The sequence below is a fragment of the Microtus pennsylvanicus genome, chromosome 11, assembly GCF_037038515.1.
Source record: "Microtus pennsylvanicus isolate mMicPen1 chromosome 11, mMicPen1.hap1, whole genome shotgun sequence".
NCBI classification, from domain to species: domain Eukaryota; kingdom Metazoa; phylum Chordata; class Mammalia; order Rodentia; family Cricetidae; genus Microtus; species Microtus pennsylvanicus.
In genome coordinates, this window is record NC_134589.1 from 30,932,030 (window position 1) to 30,948,239 (window position 16,210).

Consider the following 16,210-nt stretch of genomic DNA (forward strand, 5'->3'; position numbering starts at 1 on the left):
CAGTCCACTCATGAAATCTCTTCTATTTCCCCTTCCCAGAGAGACTGGGAGTTACAACATGAATCCTTCTTGTTAACTAGTCTCTCTGGGTCTGTGGATTGTAGCACAGCTATGCTTTATTTTACAGCTGATATCCACTTATGAGTGAGTAGATACCATGTTTGTCTTTCGTGATTTGGGTTACCTTACTCAGGGTGGTTTTATCTTGTTCTATCCATTTACCTTCAAATTTCCTGGTGTCCTTATTTTTAACAGTTGAATAATACTCCATTGTACAAATGTACATTTTCCTTATCCATTCCTCGCTTGAGGGGCATCTAGGTTGTTTTCAGGTTCTGGCTATGACAAATAAAGATGCTATGAACATAATCGATTATGTGTCTTTGTGGTATAAATGAACATCCTTTGGGTATATGCCCAAGAGTAGTATAGCTGGGTCCTGCAGTAAATTGCTTCCCAGTTTTTTACAAAACCACCACATTGACTTCCAACGTGTCTGTACAAATTTGCACTCCCACCAGCAATGAAGGTGTGTCTCCCTTGTTCCATATCCTCTCTTGCATGAGCTATCGCTTGTGTTTTTATCTTAGCCATTCTGACAGGTATAAGATGGAATCTCAGAATCATTTTGATTTGCATTTCCCTGATGTCTAAGAATGTTGAACAACTCCTTAAGCGTTTCTTGGCCATTTGAGATTTTTCTGTTGATAGTTCTTTGTTTGGATCTGTATCCCATTTTTAAATTAGATTGTTTGGTTTGCTGATATCTAGTTTCTTGAGTTCTTTACATATTTTAGAAATCAGCCCTCTGTGGGACTTGGCTTGGTGAAGATCTGTTCCCATTCTGCAGACTGCTGTTTTGTTCTATGGACAGTATCCTTTGCCTTACAGAAACTTTTCAATTTCATGAGATCCCATATTAATTATCAGTCTTAATGTTTATGCTATTGGTGTTCTGTTCAGGAAGTTCTTTCCTGTGCCAATGCATTTGAGGTTATTTCCCACGTTTCTTCCATCAGATTCAGTGTATCTGGATTTATGTGGAGGTCTTTGATCCCTTGGACTTGAGTTTTGTGCATTGAGACAGATATGGATTTATTTGCATTCTTCTACATGCTGACATCCAATAAAACCAGCACCATTTGTTAAATATGCTTTCTTTTTTTACATTGTATAATAATAGTTTTTTTGTTGGAAATCCGGTGTCCATAGTTGTGTGGATTTACATCTGGGTCTTCAATTTGATTGCATTGATCCATCCGTCTGTTTTGATACCAACACCATGCTGTTTTTATTAGTATAGCTCTGTAGAAAAGCTTGACATCAGGGATGGTGAGACCTCTGGAAGTTCTTTTATTGTACAGGATTGTTTTAGCTACCCTGGGGGTTTTGTTTTTCCATGTGAAGTTGAATATTGTTCTTTCAAGGTCTGTAAAGAACTGTGTTGGGATTTTTAATGAGATTACACTAAATCTGTCTTTTTATCTTCCTATTTGTAGTCTGTTAAGATGCTAAAATAGAAAAGCCGCCGACTGAGAAATATCTGTCAACACTAGTGCTTTACTTTTGAATATGAAAAATGGGGTCTGGGTTCTATCCAGATCTAAGACTTTTCAAATAATAAAGATTAAACAGGAACAGAATGTTTTCTGTGTGTGAAAGCTGTAGCAGGGAAATTCCTCTTGCTTTCAGCTTAATTATCGAGATCCAGGATGTGGCTGGACCAGGAACAGAGAAACTGTTCTACAAAGGAAGTGCAGTAAAGGTTCTAGGCATTTCGGATTAAAACTGCCACAGCCAACCTCTGCCATTGTAGGACAAAAGTAACCAGAGAACTTCTAGGCAAATGAAGTGTGGCCGTGGATTGTTTTTGTCATTCAATTGTTTTGTTTTTTGTTTGTTGTTTGTTTTTGTTTGTTTTTACTTTATTTACAAGAGCAGACATTAAGCTGAATTTGGTCTGCTATCTTGCCATAGCTTACATATTTGAGAGCTTCCACTGAAGAAAGTATTGAAGTTTCGTGTGTTGAGAATAGTATAAAGCACTGTGTATTAGAAAATCACACGTGTGGTCCCTTTGATGTTCTATAAAAATAGCTTGAGGTTGCGATTGCTAATGTCAGGTCTTCTGCCAAAATGGTCCACAGACATGAAACTTACTTTATGTAAGGAACATGTCAGGCCTTAGCCTCAAGAAGTGATCCGGTGGAAAAGCATTTTTGTATGCCAAGAAAAGCAATGCTGTGATCAGAGACGGTGACTACGGCAGACAGAGCCATAAGAAGCCAATTGTATTAAAGAAGGTCAAACCCCCCGATGATGGCCTGGATGTGTTGAGCCTGGTTGCAGCTCCAGCAGGGTCCGTCCATAAAGAGACGCAAGCATTTTGAACATGGAGGAGACAAGAGAAAGGCCCAAGAAATCTAGTTCTAAAACTCATATTTTCCCCCAAAGGGAAAAATAGTGTAACAATTAGAAAAACTACCTGTTAGAAAATAAAATTACTGCTAGTGTTAAGAAAAGAAATCACATTGTCTTGTGCAGTGGAAAGAAAGAGCTTCATGTCTACATGCATTGGCATTTGTTAAAATCTCTCTTAAACGTCTGCCATTCCTCCAGCCTGTGTCAGCCGCCCTATCACACAGGGAGAAAGAACCTCGGCTGTTTCTCACATACTAGGCTTCTCTTAAAGTTAAAAGAAAATTAAAAGTTTATTCCATTTTCATAGAATCAAAGAGATGAAGGGCCCTTACATACCCCCTCTTTGATCATCTATGACCTAGCTCTGGGAGCACCTTGGGATTCCCTGCTGCCCCAGCAGGTGGTATAGCAGGAACCCTCCCTCCTCCATTGTGATGTTGCTAGGCTTAGCCTGTACTAATACATGTTCTTAAGAACCTCAGGATTTTTCTCTATAGGAGAAATATGCAATTCTTCTTTAATGCCCATTTCCAAAAGAACCGAAGAATTCAGTTAGTTTCCAAGAAGAAAAAGTGCAGGCCTTCAAGAAGAGAGGCACTAGAGCACACGTAACATGAGAAAGAGGAACAAAAGGAGACTCTGGGGATGGAACGGTTATAGGGGGCTCAGGAGGACGAGGGGAGGACAATCAATAAAAATAAATTTTGTTCAAAAAGTCATAATACCTATATACTAAGTTTAATTATTTTATCACTAATATTTATTATTATTTATTATTAATTATAATAATTTATTTTTACTTTTTATGTTATGTCTGGGTATGGGCCAAATGGGTATCATATCTCCTGAATCTGGAATTACAGGCAAGAATTGGGTGCTTGAACCTGAACTCAGGTCCTCGGTCAGAATAATATGTACTCTTAACCACTGAGCCATCACTCCAGTTCCTAATTTTAAATTGTTAAATAAGATACAATTTAAAGAATCAGTTTTGCTCTATTGCTTAGAGAAAGAAAGTGCAAGTGCAGTGGATTGCTAGATTATCGGAAGAAGTAGGCTTCCTTTGCTCCGCTCCTGATCATTTTAATCAGTCCCCACGGAGTCTCAATGATCCTCTATCTACCGATTTAGATCTCTTTGTATTTGCACTACAACCTGGTCTCCTTGAAGCCCGTGTGTCTCTCTTGTCAGGATTCATTTAGCACCTGTGCCTTAAATTCATGCAAATGCTAATGTAAGGTATTTATGATGTTCTAAAGAAGTCTTGAAAACTACCCTCCTTTCTGATGCAGCTAGGATGCATCAGGGAAACTATGGCAACAGAGCAAGAAGATTCTGCATTAGATCCACCTCCTTATGCAAACATTTGAACCAAGGCAGGACCTTTATGAGCCTCATCTCACAACAGGGAGGAGACCAACTCCCTCAAAGCAGAGAAGATTGGAGAACACATTGTTTTTGCACAGATTAAAGGAGAAAATGCATGCAGACATGCTTTGAAGATTCTAAGGTGCTAATCTGTTATTTTCTGCTGCTAATTTTTCCTGGAGGAAAACCAAAGGTCACTTTTTGACTCTACCTCTGCTGTTTCTTGAGGAGAGTCAGCCATGGAGAAAGTCAGGCATTAGATATATGTACCATCCCAACATCTCCCCTGGTAAGTCTTTTGTCCCCTACCACTGTTCAGAAATTATGTCAGTAGATGGCTTTTGTAGCCTATTCTGATGCTACTGAAATTCTAAGGTCTATACTGCCCCTACTCAGCTGCAGAGGCAGTTGGAAGAAAAGGGACAAAGCTTGAAAGGAAGAGAAGATGTCCCTGGGTTTGAGGATTAAAGGGGTATTAGAGTATAACACACCAGAAACAGAGGATTTCTACAGAAGGAAGGTCTTTTCATTAATAATCCCACAGTTAGATGTAGCTTAGTGGGATGACAGAGATTGAACCTAAAAACTTACACATGCTAGGTAAGCTCTCTACCACGGAGCTATAACCCCATCCTTTAGTAATGGCTTATTTGTTTCTAGAGATCAAAGAGACCCAGAAAAAAATAAAGGAGAACATTGAACAAAGGAATCCCAGGCTAATGGTGACAAAAATTTTCACCAAGTGTAGACAAAGATGAAGTCTTTGTCTCATCAAGAATAAACTGAGAGACTAAATTTTTTGTATTCTTTAACCATGAGGTGTAGCTAATCCCACATAAACTGCTTAGGGCAAAACTACATGGAATCAGAGCAAACCATTTAAGACGGAAAAACAGAAGAACCAAATAAACACTGAGAAGATTTTAGTTTGTCTTTGGTGAAGAAAATTGGACCTTAATTTTAATAGCACTATGAAATCGTAACATAAACAATAAAAGCATATCAACAAGAAGTCATGTTATGAAAATACGGTTATTGTTGCTCATCTCAACTCTCCCCCAACCCCTGTTTGTATGTGAACACACACCATCATCTATCACTCTTGGTATCCAAAGAGAGCTGACTCCAGGATTCTCCCTCCCTCACTCAGATGCCCAGACCTGCAGATGCTCAAATCCCTTATACAAAACGGCATCGTGTTTGGGTTTAACCCCTGCATGCTTCCTCATGACCCTGAATCACCTCTAGACTACTACAACACTTTGGTGAAATGTAAATAATCGCTGCCCCGTACATAATCATTATACTGTGCTGCTTAATGAACTATGACAAAGGAAAAGTGTGCACATAGTTAGCACAGACAAGTTTTATGTTGAAATATTTGCAATCTGCAATTGGTGGAATCCACAGATAGGAAGCCCACAGGTGTGAGGGTTAACTAATGTAAATACATACATATAGACAAAAATAAATGTATACATACATGAATATACATAAATAGCATATTTCTTCACACATATATGAAGCTTTTTAAAAGTATGGTAAGATGTTTACCTGACTTTGACATGAGTCAAATCACCTGACAACTCATCACAGGTCACAGACCTTGTCACAAAACAGATCAAGGGAATAACCTCATCATCTTTGAGGGATTCGTGCTAAAACCATTCGTCATTTTCCATTCACTTTTGCAACAGCTCATGCTGCCTCTTAACTATTCCTTTGATTCCTCCTTCCACGTGTTGTGAACAGAAACAGTTCAGAATTTTCAGGTCACGGATGGGAAGGGGATGTTGGGAGGTCTAGTAAAAGAATCATTCCTTAAATAAACCCACTCAGAATCTACAGAAAATAAAGAGCCCTCAGGAAAACCAAAGAAGGAGAACCACCATGCTTCTCTAATGAGCACATTCACATTTGATTTCCATGCCGCTCATATAGAGTCTCCAAGGACGTCGCCTTTACTGGCAGAAACTGGGAGGTTTTGAATATAGCTCAATTAGTGCGTAGAAATTAACAAACTACAGCCAGAGGAAGCATGGGAATGTGAGAGCAAAAACCTGACATCTATGAATCATAGGCTTGGGAGCCTGTCGCAGCAAGTTTAGTAGGCTTGGTACTATGCACAGAACATGGATGGTTGAATCAGAACTGGATTTAAATTTGGATTCTTCTGCTATTAGCTAAACAATATAAGGAAAGTCTACTCATCTGTAAGGTGGGGTAATGAGTTTGTTGTGGGTTGTTTGTCCGTTCCTGTTATATTACCTGTTATTGCCAACTGATCCTGAGATTTACAACTGACCCACCATGGTCTACTCAAATTACCATATGAGCCACCATATGGTTGCTGGGAATTAAGTTCAGGACTTCTAAAGAGCAGCCAGTGTTCTTAACCTCTGAGCATTTCTTCAGCCCCTCCTACTCTTCCAGCTATTGGCTGTAGTTACTGACCAGACTATCAGCTATAGTTCTTATTTCCACAAGAAAGAAGACTGGGTTGTCATATAAGCCAGACTGGCAGAATAAATCTTTGATTCTTTGACTCACTGAAAGTGGGTCACTCAAAATAGACTCACAGTCCAAGTTCAGTGAGTAAGACTCAACTCTAGAATGTTTGTTTGAATTGTTGGAAAAACAGAAAGCCTTTTCATTCTGTTGTTTAGGGGACAATGGACCATTAGCATGGTGCTGCTAATGGTTTTGCAGCTTGAACAGGGCACCTGCCTAGGAAGAAGGCTTAGTCAAGAAATAGAAATCTATCAAATTCTGAAAATTACCTCGATGTTGAAAAGGCAGCAGACCAGAGACATCAGCAAGCCCTCCCACAAACTTTGCTGCTACCTCAGCAGATCCCCAAACACCCCAAAGTCCCTCTGCTAACTCAGCAGACGTCCCCAGACTTCTGCAAGCTAAAGATAGCTTTCCCTACCCTGCTGCTGGAAGGTCCCTAACAACTAGGACCTTTCACCAATCAGCCCCCATACTAATCTTTCTTCCACCAATCAACCCCAGGTTAATCCCTCCTCTCTGGAATTCCTCTAACTCCACTTAAAAGGAGCTTGTGACCTTCTTTGGGGGTTGCTCTTATGCCACCCCAACGCTGAAATAAATAAAACACTCTTGTTATTTCATACGTGGTTGTTGGTCTTCTTTGGGGGCTTCTTCCTCGGACCCTAACAGATACAAGATAACTACTACTCCCTCGGTCAAGTCCCCCTCCCTCATCAGCCCAAAGAGCAATCAGGGTTCCCTGCCCTGTGGGAAGTCCAAGGGAAATGGGAGGCGGTGGCGGGGAGGAGGCAGAAATCTTTAATAAATAATTAATAAATAAATAAAATAAAATTAGGTCACCCAAAAAAAAGAATCAATAAAAGTATTCTTTAAATTGATAAAAAAAAAAGATAAATACTATTTTGTAAAGAGCATGGTATCCATAAAGGCAAGCAAAGCATGAAGAGTGTTGAGAATTGGAGCTTCTGGGGCAAGATGACTGCAAACACCCCATGTGGGATAATGTAAGATGTTCCCTGAGGATACTTCCCAGCCAGGAGAAGTGGTGCACATCCGCTAATTCATAATACACAGAGGTTCGGGTAGGAGAATTGTGAGTTCCAGACTGGCCTAGACTACATAGTAAGACAATCAAAGGACAAAGAGAGAGAGAGCCTCTTCATGTACATATACCCACACCATCTGGTTTACTAACCCATGACAAATTCTAAATAGGTATACTACCAATTCTTGGAAATTTTTCTTTAAATTTAGCAGGCTATCAGGATTCTTTTGTTGGATCAAGAAAATAAGCATTTCTTTTAAAACATTGAAGTCAAAATCCGCAGTGCTGTGTTGAGCACATCTTACAACATGGGCTGAGAAGTGTTTGCATGGTCAGTCAGAAGTCTTTTACAGTTTCCCTTTTAAACCTAGAAACATCCACCACCACCTAATACAGAACTTCCTACTTGGGATATATAACTGGGAACTGCAGCAAGCAAGCAAGTAACGAAATAACTCAGTAACTTAGGATGGTTCTAAGCCAGAAGCTCTGTGAATCAAGTGCATTTGCCATTCTTGATCAATAGAAGAATTTGGAAGTCACTGAATTCATTTTTATCTCTGTTCTCTTGTGGGTGGGTGTCTATGACTCACACCAGCCTAACTAGAAAGTTGTAGCCAAGTAGATAGATAGACAGGTCTCACATGCCCACTAACTCACCCTGCTTTGGGAAAACTGGATACGTCCCAGGGCTGCCCGTCTCTGTTTCCTCGGTCACTTGTCTAGGACTTACTGCACCGTCTTGCATTCAAATCCTCTTTCAGATTGTCACATCTTCACCTGTCTGGAGCTTTGAAGTTGGCTGTGAAAACCACGAGAATAAAGCCATGTGTTGTTTTCTTTGTTATTTCCCCTGCCTAACAGAGTCACCCTGAGCATCCTCAAAGGAGAGATTTGGCGAATAGTCCTGAGGTTCACTTCTGAGCTCTTCTACACTCAGCAAACACTTTAGTGTAACATTGGGTATAATATTTTAGTCAGTCAGCTGTGCCATCAGGGAGCCCCAGCAAGTTGAGGAGACAGATATTCAACAAATACTCTGCAAGGTATTGGGTGCTACCAGAGAATACAAAGGAAGAAAGGGTCAGAGAGGAGATATGAAGATTCAGATTACATGTTACCTTGATTTTTTTTAAAAAAGCCTCGGGTATGCGTGGCCTTGTCAAATGAAATCTCTGGTCTACAATTTCCTGACATAAAATTGGAATAAAAGCAGCAAATATCACAAAAGATTTTCCCCAACTATGAAATTAGAATAACAGTATGTGTTCCATAGAGTTGTAAACAGCATTATGATTTTAACTTACGTAAAAAACTTCGAACTGTGCTTGACATCAGAAAATACCTAATAGCTGTGTGTGGGTGCATGTCAAGCTATATGTGTGGAGGTGAACGGGTAACTTATGGCAGTGAGTTCTGAGAATAAAAGTCAGGTTCTCAAACTTGGGGGCAAGGTCTCTCACTGTTGAAGCATCTTATCGGCCACTAAATTGATATTTTTAAAATCTTTCTGAAAGTGAGATGGTTCTGAAAACATTCTCAAAAGCATTATGTGAGCCAAAGGTACTTTCATTTATAGAATAACAGTTGCTATCTGATCTTGCATTTCAGATTAACCCACATACATACACATCAGCACTCAATTGCACTGAACAGGTTCACTACACATATCTGTATCTGCCATTGGAACGGGCTTCATAAGGATCTTCGTATGAACTACTACTATAACATGCTCACCAAGAGAACCTTCCAGGTACCAGGAGAGCCTGGCTGCTTTCGCCATACTTTCTTAGAATCCAAAGAATCGGAACTGAGCTGCTTCTAAACTCTGTCATGAGCCAAGATAAAAGGGAGAGGCTGAGGTTCTGGAGGAGGAGCATCATGTAACATTTGCCTCCCTCTGTACAGAGGAAGCCATTTCCCTGTACTCTAAAGACACAAAACAAGTGCAGCATCCATATGATGAGGATGGATAAAAGGGTGTATGCAATTCTGGGAACAAATAGTGCTTCTTCAGGACTATCAGGGCACTGATAATGGCCCTCATTTCAAGTTAGAGAGAAGAAAAAGGATCTCTGCGTGTGTGTGGAGGGGGTGTGGAGAGAAAGAGATACAGAGAGAGAAACTAATTTCTCTGTTACACACCCACTTGGCCAAGAGCAAAGCCAGAGTACCACATTAGGGCCCCTGCAGCTCTATAACGAAACAGTAGCTGTAACATCCTACACAGAACCCTCTGAATCTCTCCAGCCCCAAAATTATAGGCATGCTTAATTAAATCCATATTTTTTAAGCACTCCAATCTTTTTTAATGTCATTATTTCTTAGCTTTTACATCTGGGTAAACACTCCCATTTTGGCACAAGAAAGAGAAGACAGTTTCCAGAAACCATCCTGCTGCTAGGAGACCTTGTCGCGTGAAAACGAATTGTCCACAAATTGGAGAAGCTACCTCCTTGTCCTATACCTACACAGCATGGGGTACTAAAGTGGCTCCATCCCTCTACCCCTAGGCTCAGTCCAGACCGCACTCTTCAAAGATGTCTCTGGAATCATCTAGTGCCCGGAACACACTACTTCAGCAAGTTTTTAAATCTTCAGGGATGGTTGTTATGACCTGAGATCATTTTTAAATAGCAGAACTTTTGATGCTGGAATCTCTGAGGGTCGTTTCTCTGTGTTATTTACTTTATGATTTTAGGCAGTTAAGCTTAGCTGTTGGGGGGGAGATCTTTCCAAATAAGGCCCTAACCAGCTGTTTATAAAAGTCTCATGTTAAATATTTCTGATGCATTCATCTTTGGTTTGTAACTATATTTTAATGTGATCTGAGAGGTTTTCTTTAAGGTCATGATTACTATGTCCTTAGTAATTCTATGTGTGCCCGAAGTAAGCAAGAATTGAAACTCACCACCAAGATGAACTGTAGTTCCCAGAGCACTGAAGACTTGCCTTTAACTGTCTGGTTATTGCTGTAAGAACTATTTGCCTTTCTTTCTCAGTTTCCAGTAAGAGCATCAGAGCTGTGTGTAATAATAAGAGCGGCATGGCGGGCTGTGTCCCCAGCACCCAGCCGCTCGCACGGCTAGCTTTATCCGAAATAATTACACAGAAACTGTATTCTTTTAAACACTGCTTGGCCCTTTGTATCTAGCCTTTTCTCGGTTAACCCTCGCACCTGGACTAGCCCATTTCTTATAATCTGTGTAGCCCACGAGCTGGCTTACCAGGAATGATCTTAACCTGCGTCTGCCTGGAGTGGGAGAATCATGGCGACTCACTGACTCAGCTTCTTTCTCCCAGCATTCTCTTCTGTTTACTCCTCCCACCTATGTTTTAACCTATGAGGGCCAAGCAGTTTCTTTATTGCTTAACCAATGAAATCAACAGATTGATATATGACACTCCCACATCAGCTGTGTATTTAGTCACCATCAACTCCTAATGCCAAATAGCTAACAAAGTTTCCCAGTACATACGTTTTAGGATTTAAATTTGCCTGCAAGGCCAGTGAGATGGCTCTGTGGGGAAAAGTGCTTGCTGCCAAGCCTAACAACCTGTATCCACTCCCCATGCCCCATTGGAAGGAGAGAATCAGCACCTATAGGTTTTCGTCTCACCTAGATACACATGCCACAGCGCATGTACATCCACACACATACAAAAACATGCACCATACACACATGGAACGAGTAAATAAAAACATAATAAAAGAATGTTAAGAACTCTTTATTTAAAAAAAAAATCTTTTCTTATTTTACATACCAATCCCAGTTCCCACTCTCTCCCCTCCTCCCATTTCCTCCATTTTCTGCCCCACCCCACATCCACTCCTCAGAGTAGGTAAGGCTTCCCATGGGGAGTCAACAAAGTCTAGCACATCGCTTTGAGGCAGGACCAAGGCCTTCCCCACTATATCTAGGCTGAGCAAGGTATCCCTCCAAAGAGAATGGGTTCCAAAAAGCCAGTACGAGCAGTAGGGATAAGTCCTGGTCTAACTGCCAGTGGCCCCACAGTCTGTCCCAGCCATGCAACTGTTACCCACATTCAAACGGTTTTCCCAGACGCTCTCACCTCTTTCTTTGGGGCTCATGCTCACCTGCTCTTTATTCGCGGAATTGCCACAGTTCTGACACAGACCTCAGAAGCCACAAAAGGACAATAGTTTGTTCCAAGGAAAGGAACATAGATGAGGGAGTGAATAAAGGCTAGGCAGACGGCTCAGTGAAGCTGGATGTGGTTGGTCTGAGATCCTGTCAGTCTTACAGCCATATGGAATGCAGAGACTGGTGGACCCCTGGAACCTCATAGACCAGCTCACCTATTATATGCAGCAGGACACTTGTGGACCAGCTCACCAGTTACATGCGGCAGGATGCTTGTGGACCAGCTCACCAGTTACATGCAGTAGGAAGCTTGTGGACCAGCTCACCAGTTACATGCAGTAGGAAGCTTGTGGACCAGCTCATCTGTTACATGCAGCAGTAAACAAGAGACCATGTTGAAACAAGCCGGTATGCAAAGACTGAGTCCCAAAGCTTTCCTCTGTTTTGTACACACACACACACCATGTAATATGTGCATTTGTACTCAAACAAATGAGTGCACGCATGCACAAACACGTGTGAATACACACACACACACACACACACACACACACAAGATAAACTTTTAAAAGCGAATGAATGCAACAATAATTGTTTGGCTTCTCTGCTACATCCTCTCTTTTCTCTTATTTATTCAAATCACATTCTTTATTACCTGTGTTTTAAAAAAAATAGGAAGCTACAATAATTCAAAATAGGGGGTCATCTAATATTTCCCCCATTCTTTCCTGAGAAAGTGTCAGATAGAAGCAGGAACACTGATTTTAGAAACCTCAGGGTGATGTCACACTCTGTGCATCCTTGGATAAGACAGTCAACTTATTTCAGATGTGGTTTCTTCACCTACTTTCCTACCACCAAGACACCTAACTGTTGTCTGGGTTACCTAAGTTATCATCCATTCCGTAAATCTTAAGGCCTCCTACATGTTTGAAGGCATGTAAGATAGCACGTGGAATGTTCTATCTAAAGGGAAAGGCGTGGTGCATAAGTTGGCATCAGATTAATAGTTGGTGTTCTGCCCAGAAGATATTAAAATATTACTGGTTGCCAGGGCTAAACCAAGTGACAGCATGGGGCAGCGTTATACCCGGCATAGTGAGAACTGGCTGGGCTTATAAACCAGGCATGACCGATCCACTGTATGGTCCATTCCTCCACAGATAATCAAGAGTTGACTAACTCACAGCAAGGGCACCTGACAGTTCCTTGCACCGCAGTTACCCATATGGTGGGAAAACGAAGGTTGCTTGTGCCAAATGCAAATCCAATTAAAACTTGGAAAGGTTGTTCCATTGTCACATGTGCAGCCATAATTAAATCTGCAATCTGAGAAGCGCTGCCAAGCTTGCCGCTCTGTTTTGGAAGGTGGGACATCTGTTAACATTAATGTGGACACAGACGTGGGGGAAAGTCACAAAAATCTGGCCTCAAAATGAACAGTCAGAATAAACTATAGTTTGTTTCAAGGCTGTGAATGCAAAGCCCTCTTTAATATTTAATGTGCCTCCGTTTCCTAAGCAGCATTAATTATGTGATTTATTGAGGAATATTTGTTTAACTGTGCAAAGACGTGTTACATTTGTTTAACTATGTAAAAGTGTGTTGTATTTGTTTAATTATGTAAAGATATGTTGCAGTTTTACCTTGCCTGTCTAAGGCACCTTATTGGTCTAATAAAAAGATGAACAGCCAATAGCTAGGGAGGAGGTATAGGAGGAACTTCCGGGCAAGAAAAGTAAGTAGGAGTAGGAATTTAGGATCCAGAGAAGAAAGAAAAGAGACACCAGGGAGACCCCAGGGACCAGTCAACCAGACACAGAGAAAGAAGGAAAGTATGACACGCAGAATAAAAGAAAGGTAAAAAGCCCCAAGGCAAAACGCAGATGAATAGAAACAGGTTAAATCAAGTTAAAAAGAACCAGTGGGACAAGCCTAAGCTAAGGCTGAGCGTATATAATTAATAATAAGGCTCCATGTCTTTCTTTGGGTGCTGGTTGGCAACCCAAAGAAAATTCCAGCTACAGTCATTTTTTAATGTAAGTTATATTTTCTTACTATTCTTCATTTCTAGAGTGAAAGATTTTAAGGATTAGAACTTCCTTGTCACCGCAACTTCACCAAAAGAAGTAATTTATTGTAGTGGCATTTCAATTATATTTTAATAAGTAAAGACTGTCTGAAGATCTGAGAGTAAAACAGTCCCACTGGTCAGCCTTACAGACCAGGTTATGGTAACACACACCTTTAATCTCAGTAGCCATAATGGCACACACCTTTAATCCCACTAGACACATCAGTTGCCACAGAAACTGAGTGGTGCATGCCTTTAATGACGGTTGTGCACACCTTTAATCCCAGCCCTAGAGAGGAATATAAAATGCGGGGAGACAGCTCTCAGAGACAGTCTCCTTCTGAGATTCCAGGAGACAGGATCGTCATTTCAGACTGAGGTCAAGGTAAAAGCCAGTGGCTGGCTGTTTTACTTTTCGGATCTTCAGATTCAACACCAATTTCTGACCCTGAGCTTTTATTGATCGTGCTTCAATTTATTATCAGGAATAAAAAGTTTTAAAATGAAGCCTGGAGGTTGAATAAAGCCTGAAGACCTGAGAAGGAAGCGCCAGAAACCATGCAAGGAAGCATGATTGGGGTTGTATCTGTAATCCCAGACTACTGATAAGACATGAGGAAATGACAGGAGAACCCCAAGACACAGGTAGACCATCTAACCCCACATACAAAACAGCAAGCAATTGGAGACTGTCTCAAACAGGGGGAAGACAAAGACCCATGGTTGTCTTCTGACCTACACAAGCACATCATAGCACACATGTCCGTATTCAAACAGATAAAAATGTATATGTGTGCACACTGGAGAGTACACACACACATACATAAAGATAAATAAGAATGAAGAACCTCAGAAAGCCTAAGGATTCTCAAGACAGCACTTAGATTAAACATGACCTGATTCACCAACCTATCCTATCTGGCAAATTCCATGGATGTGGAGTATACACTTAGCTAAAAATACTAAGACATTAGGATAATTGTTTTATGGGTATTATTAACTTTCTCATTATAAATTCTTTTAAACCAAGCAGTGATCTTACATTAGGTAACTGTCTCAGTTACTTTTCTGTTGCTGTGACGAGACACATGACCAAGCCAATGTATAAAAGAAAGCACTTGGTTGGGACTTTCAGTTTCAGAAGGTTACCCACCATTACCATGTCAGAGAGCTTGGAAACAGGCCTGGCATTGGAGCAGTAGCTAAGAACTTATACCTTATCTACAAGAGAAAGCGAGACTGGACCTGGTTTGGGGTTTTGAAACCTCAAAGCCCACTTCCAGTGACACAGCTCTTCCAACAAGGCCATGTCTCCTAATCCTTCTTAAGCTGTCCAGCAACTGGGAGCCACTCAAATCTAGGAGCCTATGGTGGTGACTATTCTCGTTCAACTATACTGACTGACTATAGTTAGTTTTCTCTCCACCCACTCTGCAGAAGAATAATTTGAATTTCTAAAGTATAAAGTGATAGATTGACATTCTCATAGCAAAAAGGTGGGGAATCAAAGATGACAACCCAGTTTTTCTAAGTCATCCTTTGCCTGCATTTACTTAATGTATATGCCACACAAATTTATATGAACATAGCTAGCAGACTTGCGTTCACATTTAAATGTTGCTGGATTGTCCTTGGAATCCTTTTCAGGCATAAAAGTTCATAATCACCATGAGGCCCTTCAACCTGGAATTCCCATCTTGCATTTCCCTGATATTCTCTTACTGGATCTGAGTTTAAGCTCCTCCAATCACATCCAAGCTTGCCATTTCCTACCATTTTGACCACACAAATTCAATCCCTACACTGTCTTACAGGTCGCAGTGAATCTTAAGTGACAATAGCCCTTGACAAGGGAGCAAACGAATTGGCTCTGTTACAGGGCAAGGAGAAAGAGAGAGCAATTGGGTTGTAAGTTATATAGAAAAGAAAGAAGAGGGCTAAGCATGATCAGTTACTCTTAAGGGATCATTTTAGAAGACAACCATGAAGAGTTTCCCAGAGGTTTTACTTGATGTTTCTTTATAAGTGCAGCATGGTGTAAGATTCTGTCTATGAAGGATGTTTGCACACACGACTGTCTGATGCTCACTGCAGCACTATGAGGTGAGATGGCATCATTTTCCCAATTTTATCAATAAGAGAGACACAGTAGGAGGTGTTGACTAAGTCAAGTCCTTGAGAAAACTGTGTGTATATATATATGTGTGTGTACATATATATATGTATGTATATATATGTATGTACATATATATATATATATCCACCCCCAGAGCACAGGTTCAAAGCCCACAGTAACTGAACACGTACAACATGTCCTTAGGTAGCTACTTCCGATGACTACCAAGTGAAGCAATTAAACCAGCTGTTCAAAGTCGCAGACATCAGGAGTGGTGGCACTTGGGTCGTCTAAATCTTTGACACATGATCAAGACAATAAAAAGTAGCATTTGGGTCAATGCTCAAATGTAAGTGATATAAACAAACTGTGGATGATGGATGCCTTGTTTGTCTTCGAAGTACTCTCCTTTCCATTTATAATTATTGCAGCATGTATGTGTACCACAAGGCAATCTAGTACAATTTTCAAAGACAAACTTCTCTAATATCATATGGCTTTACCAATATCACTGAAGTCATATCATTTGTAATCAGCAAGCCTTTCCACTCTTCTCCCAGGAAACT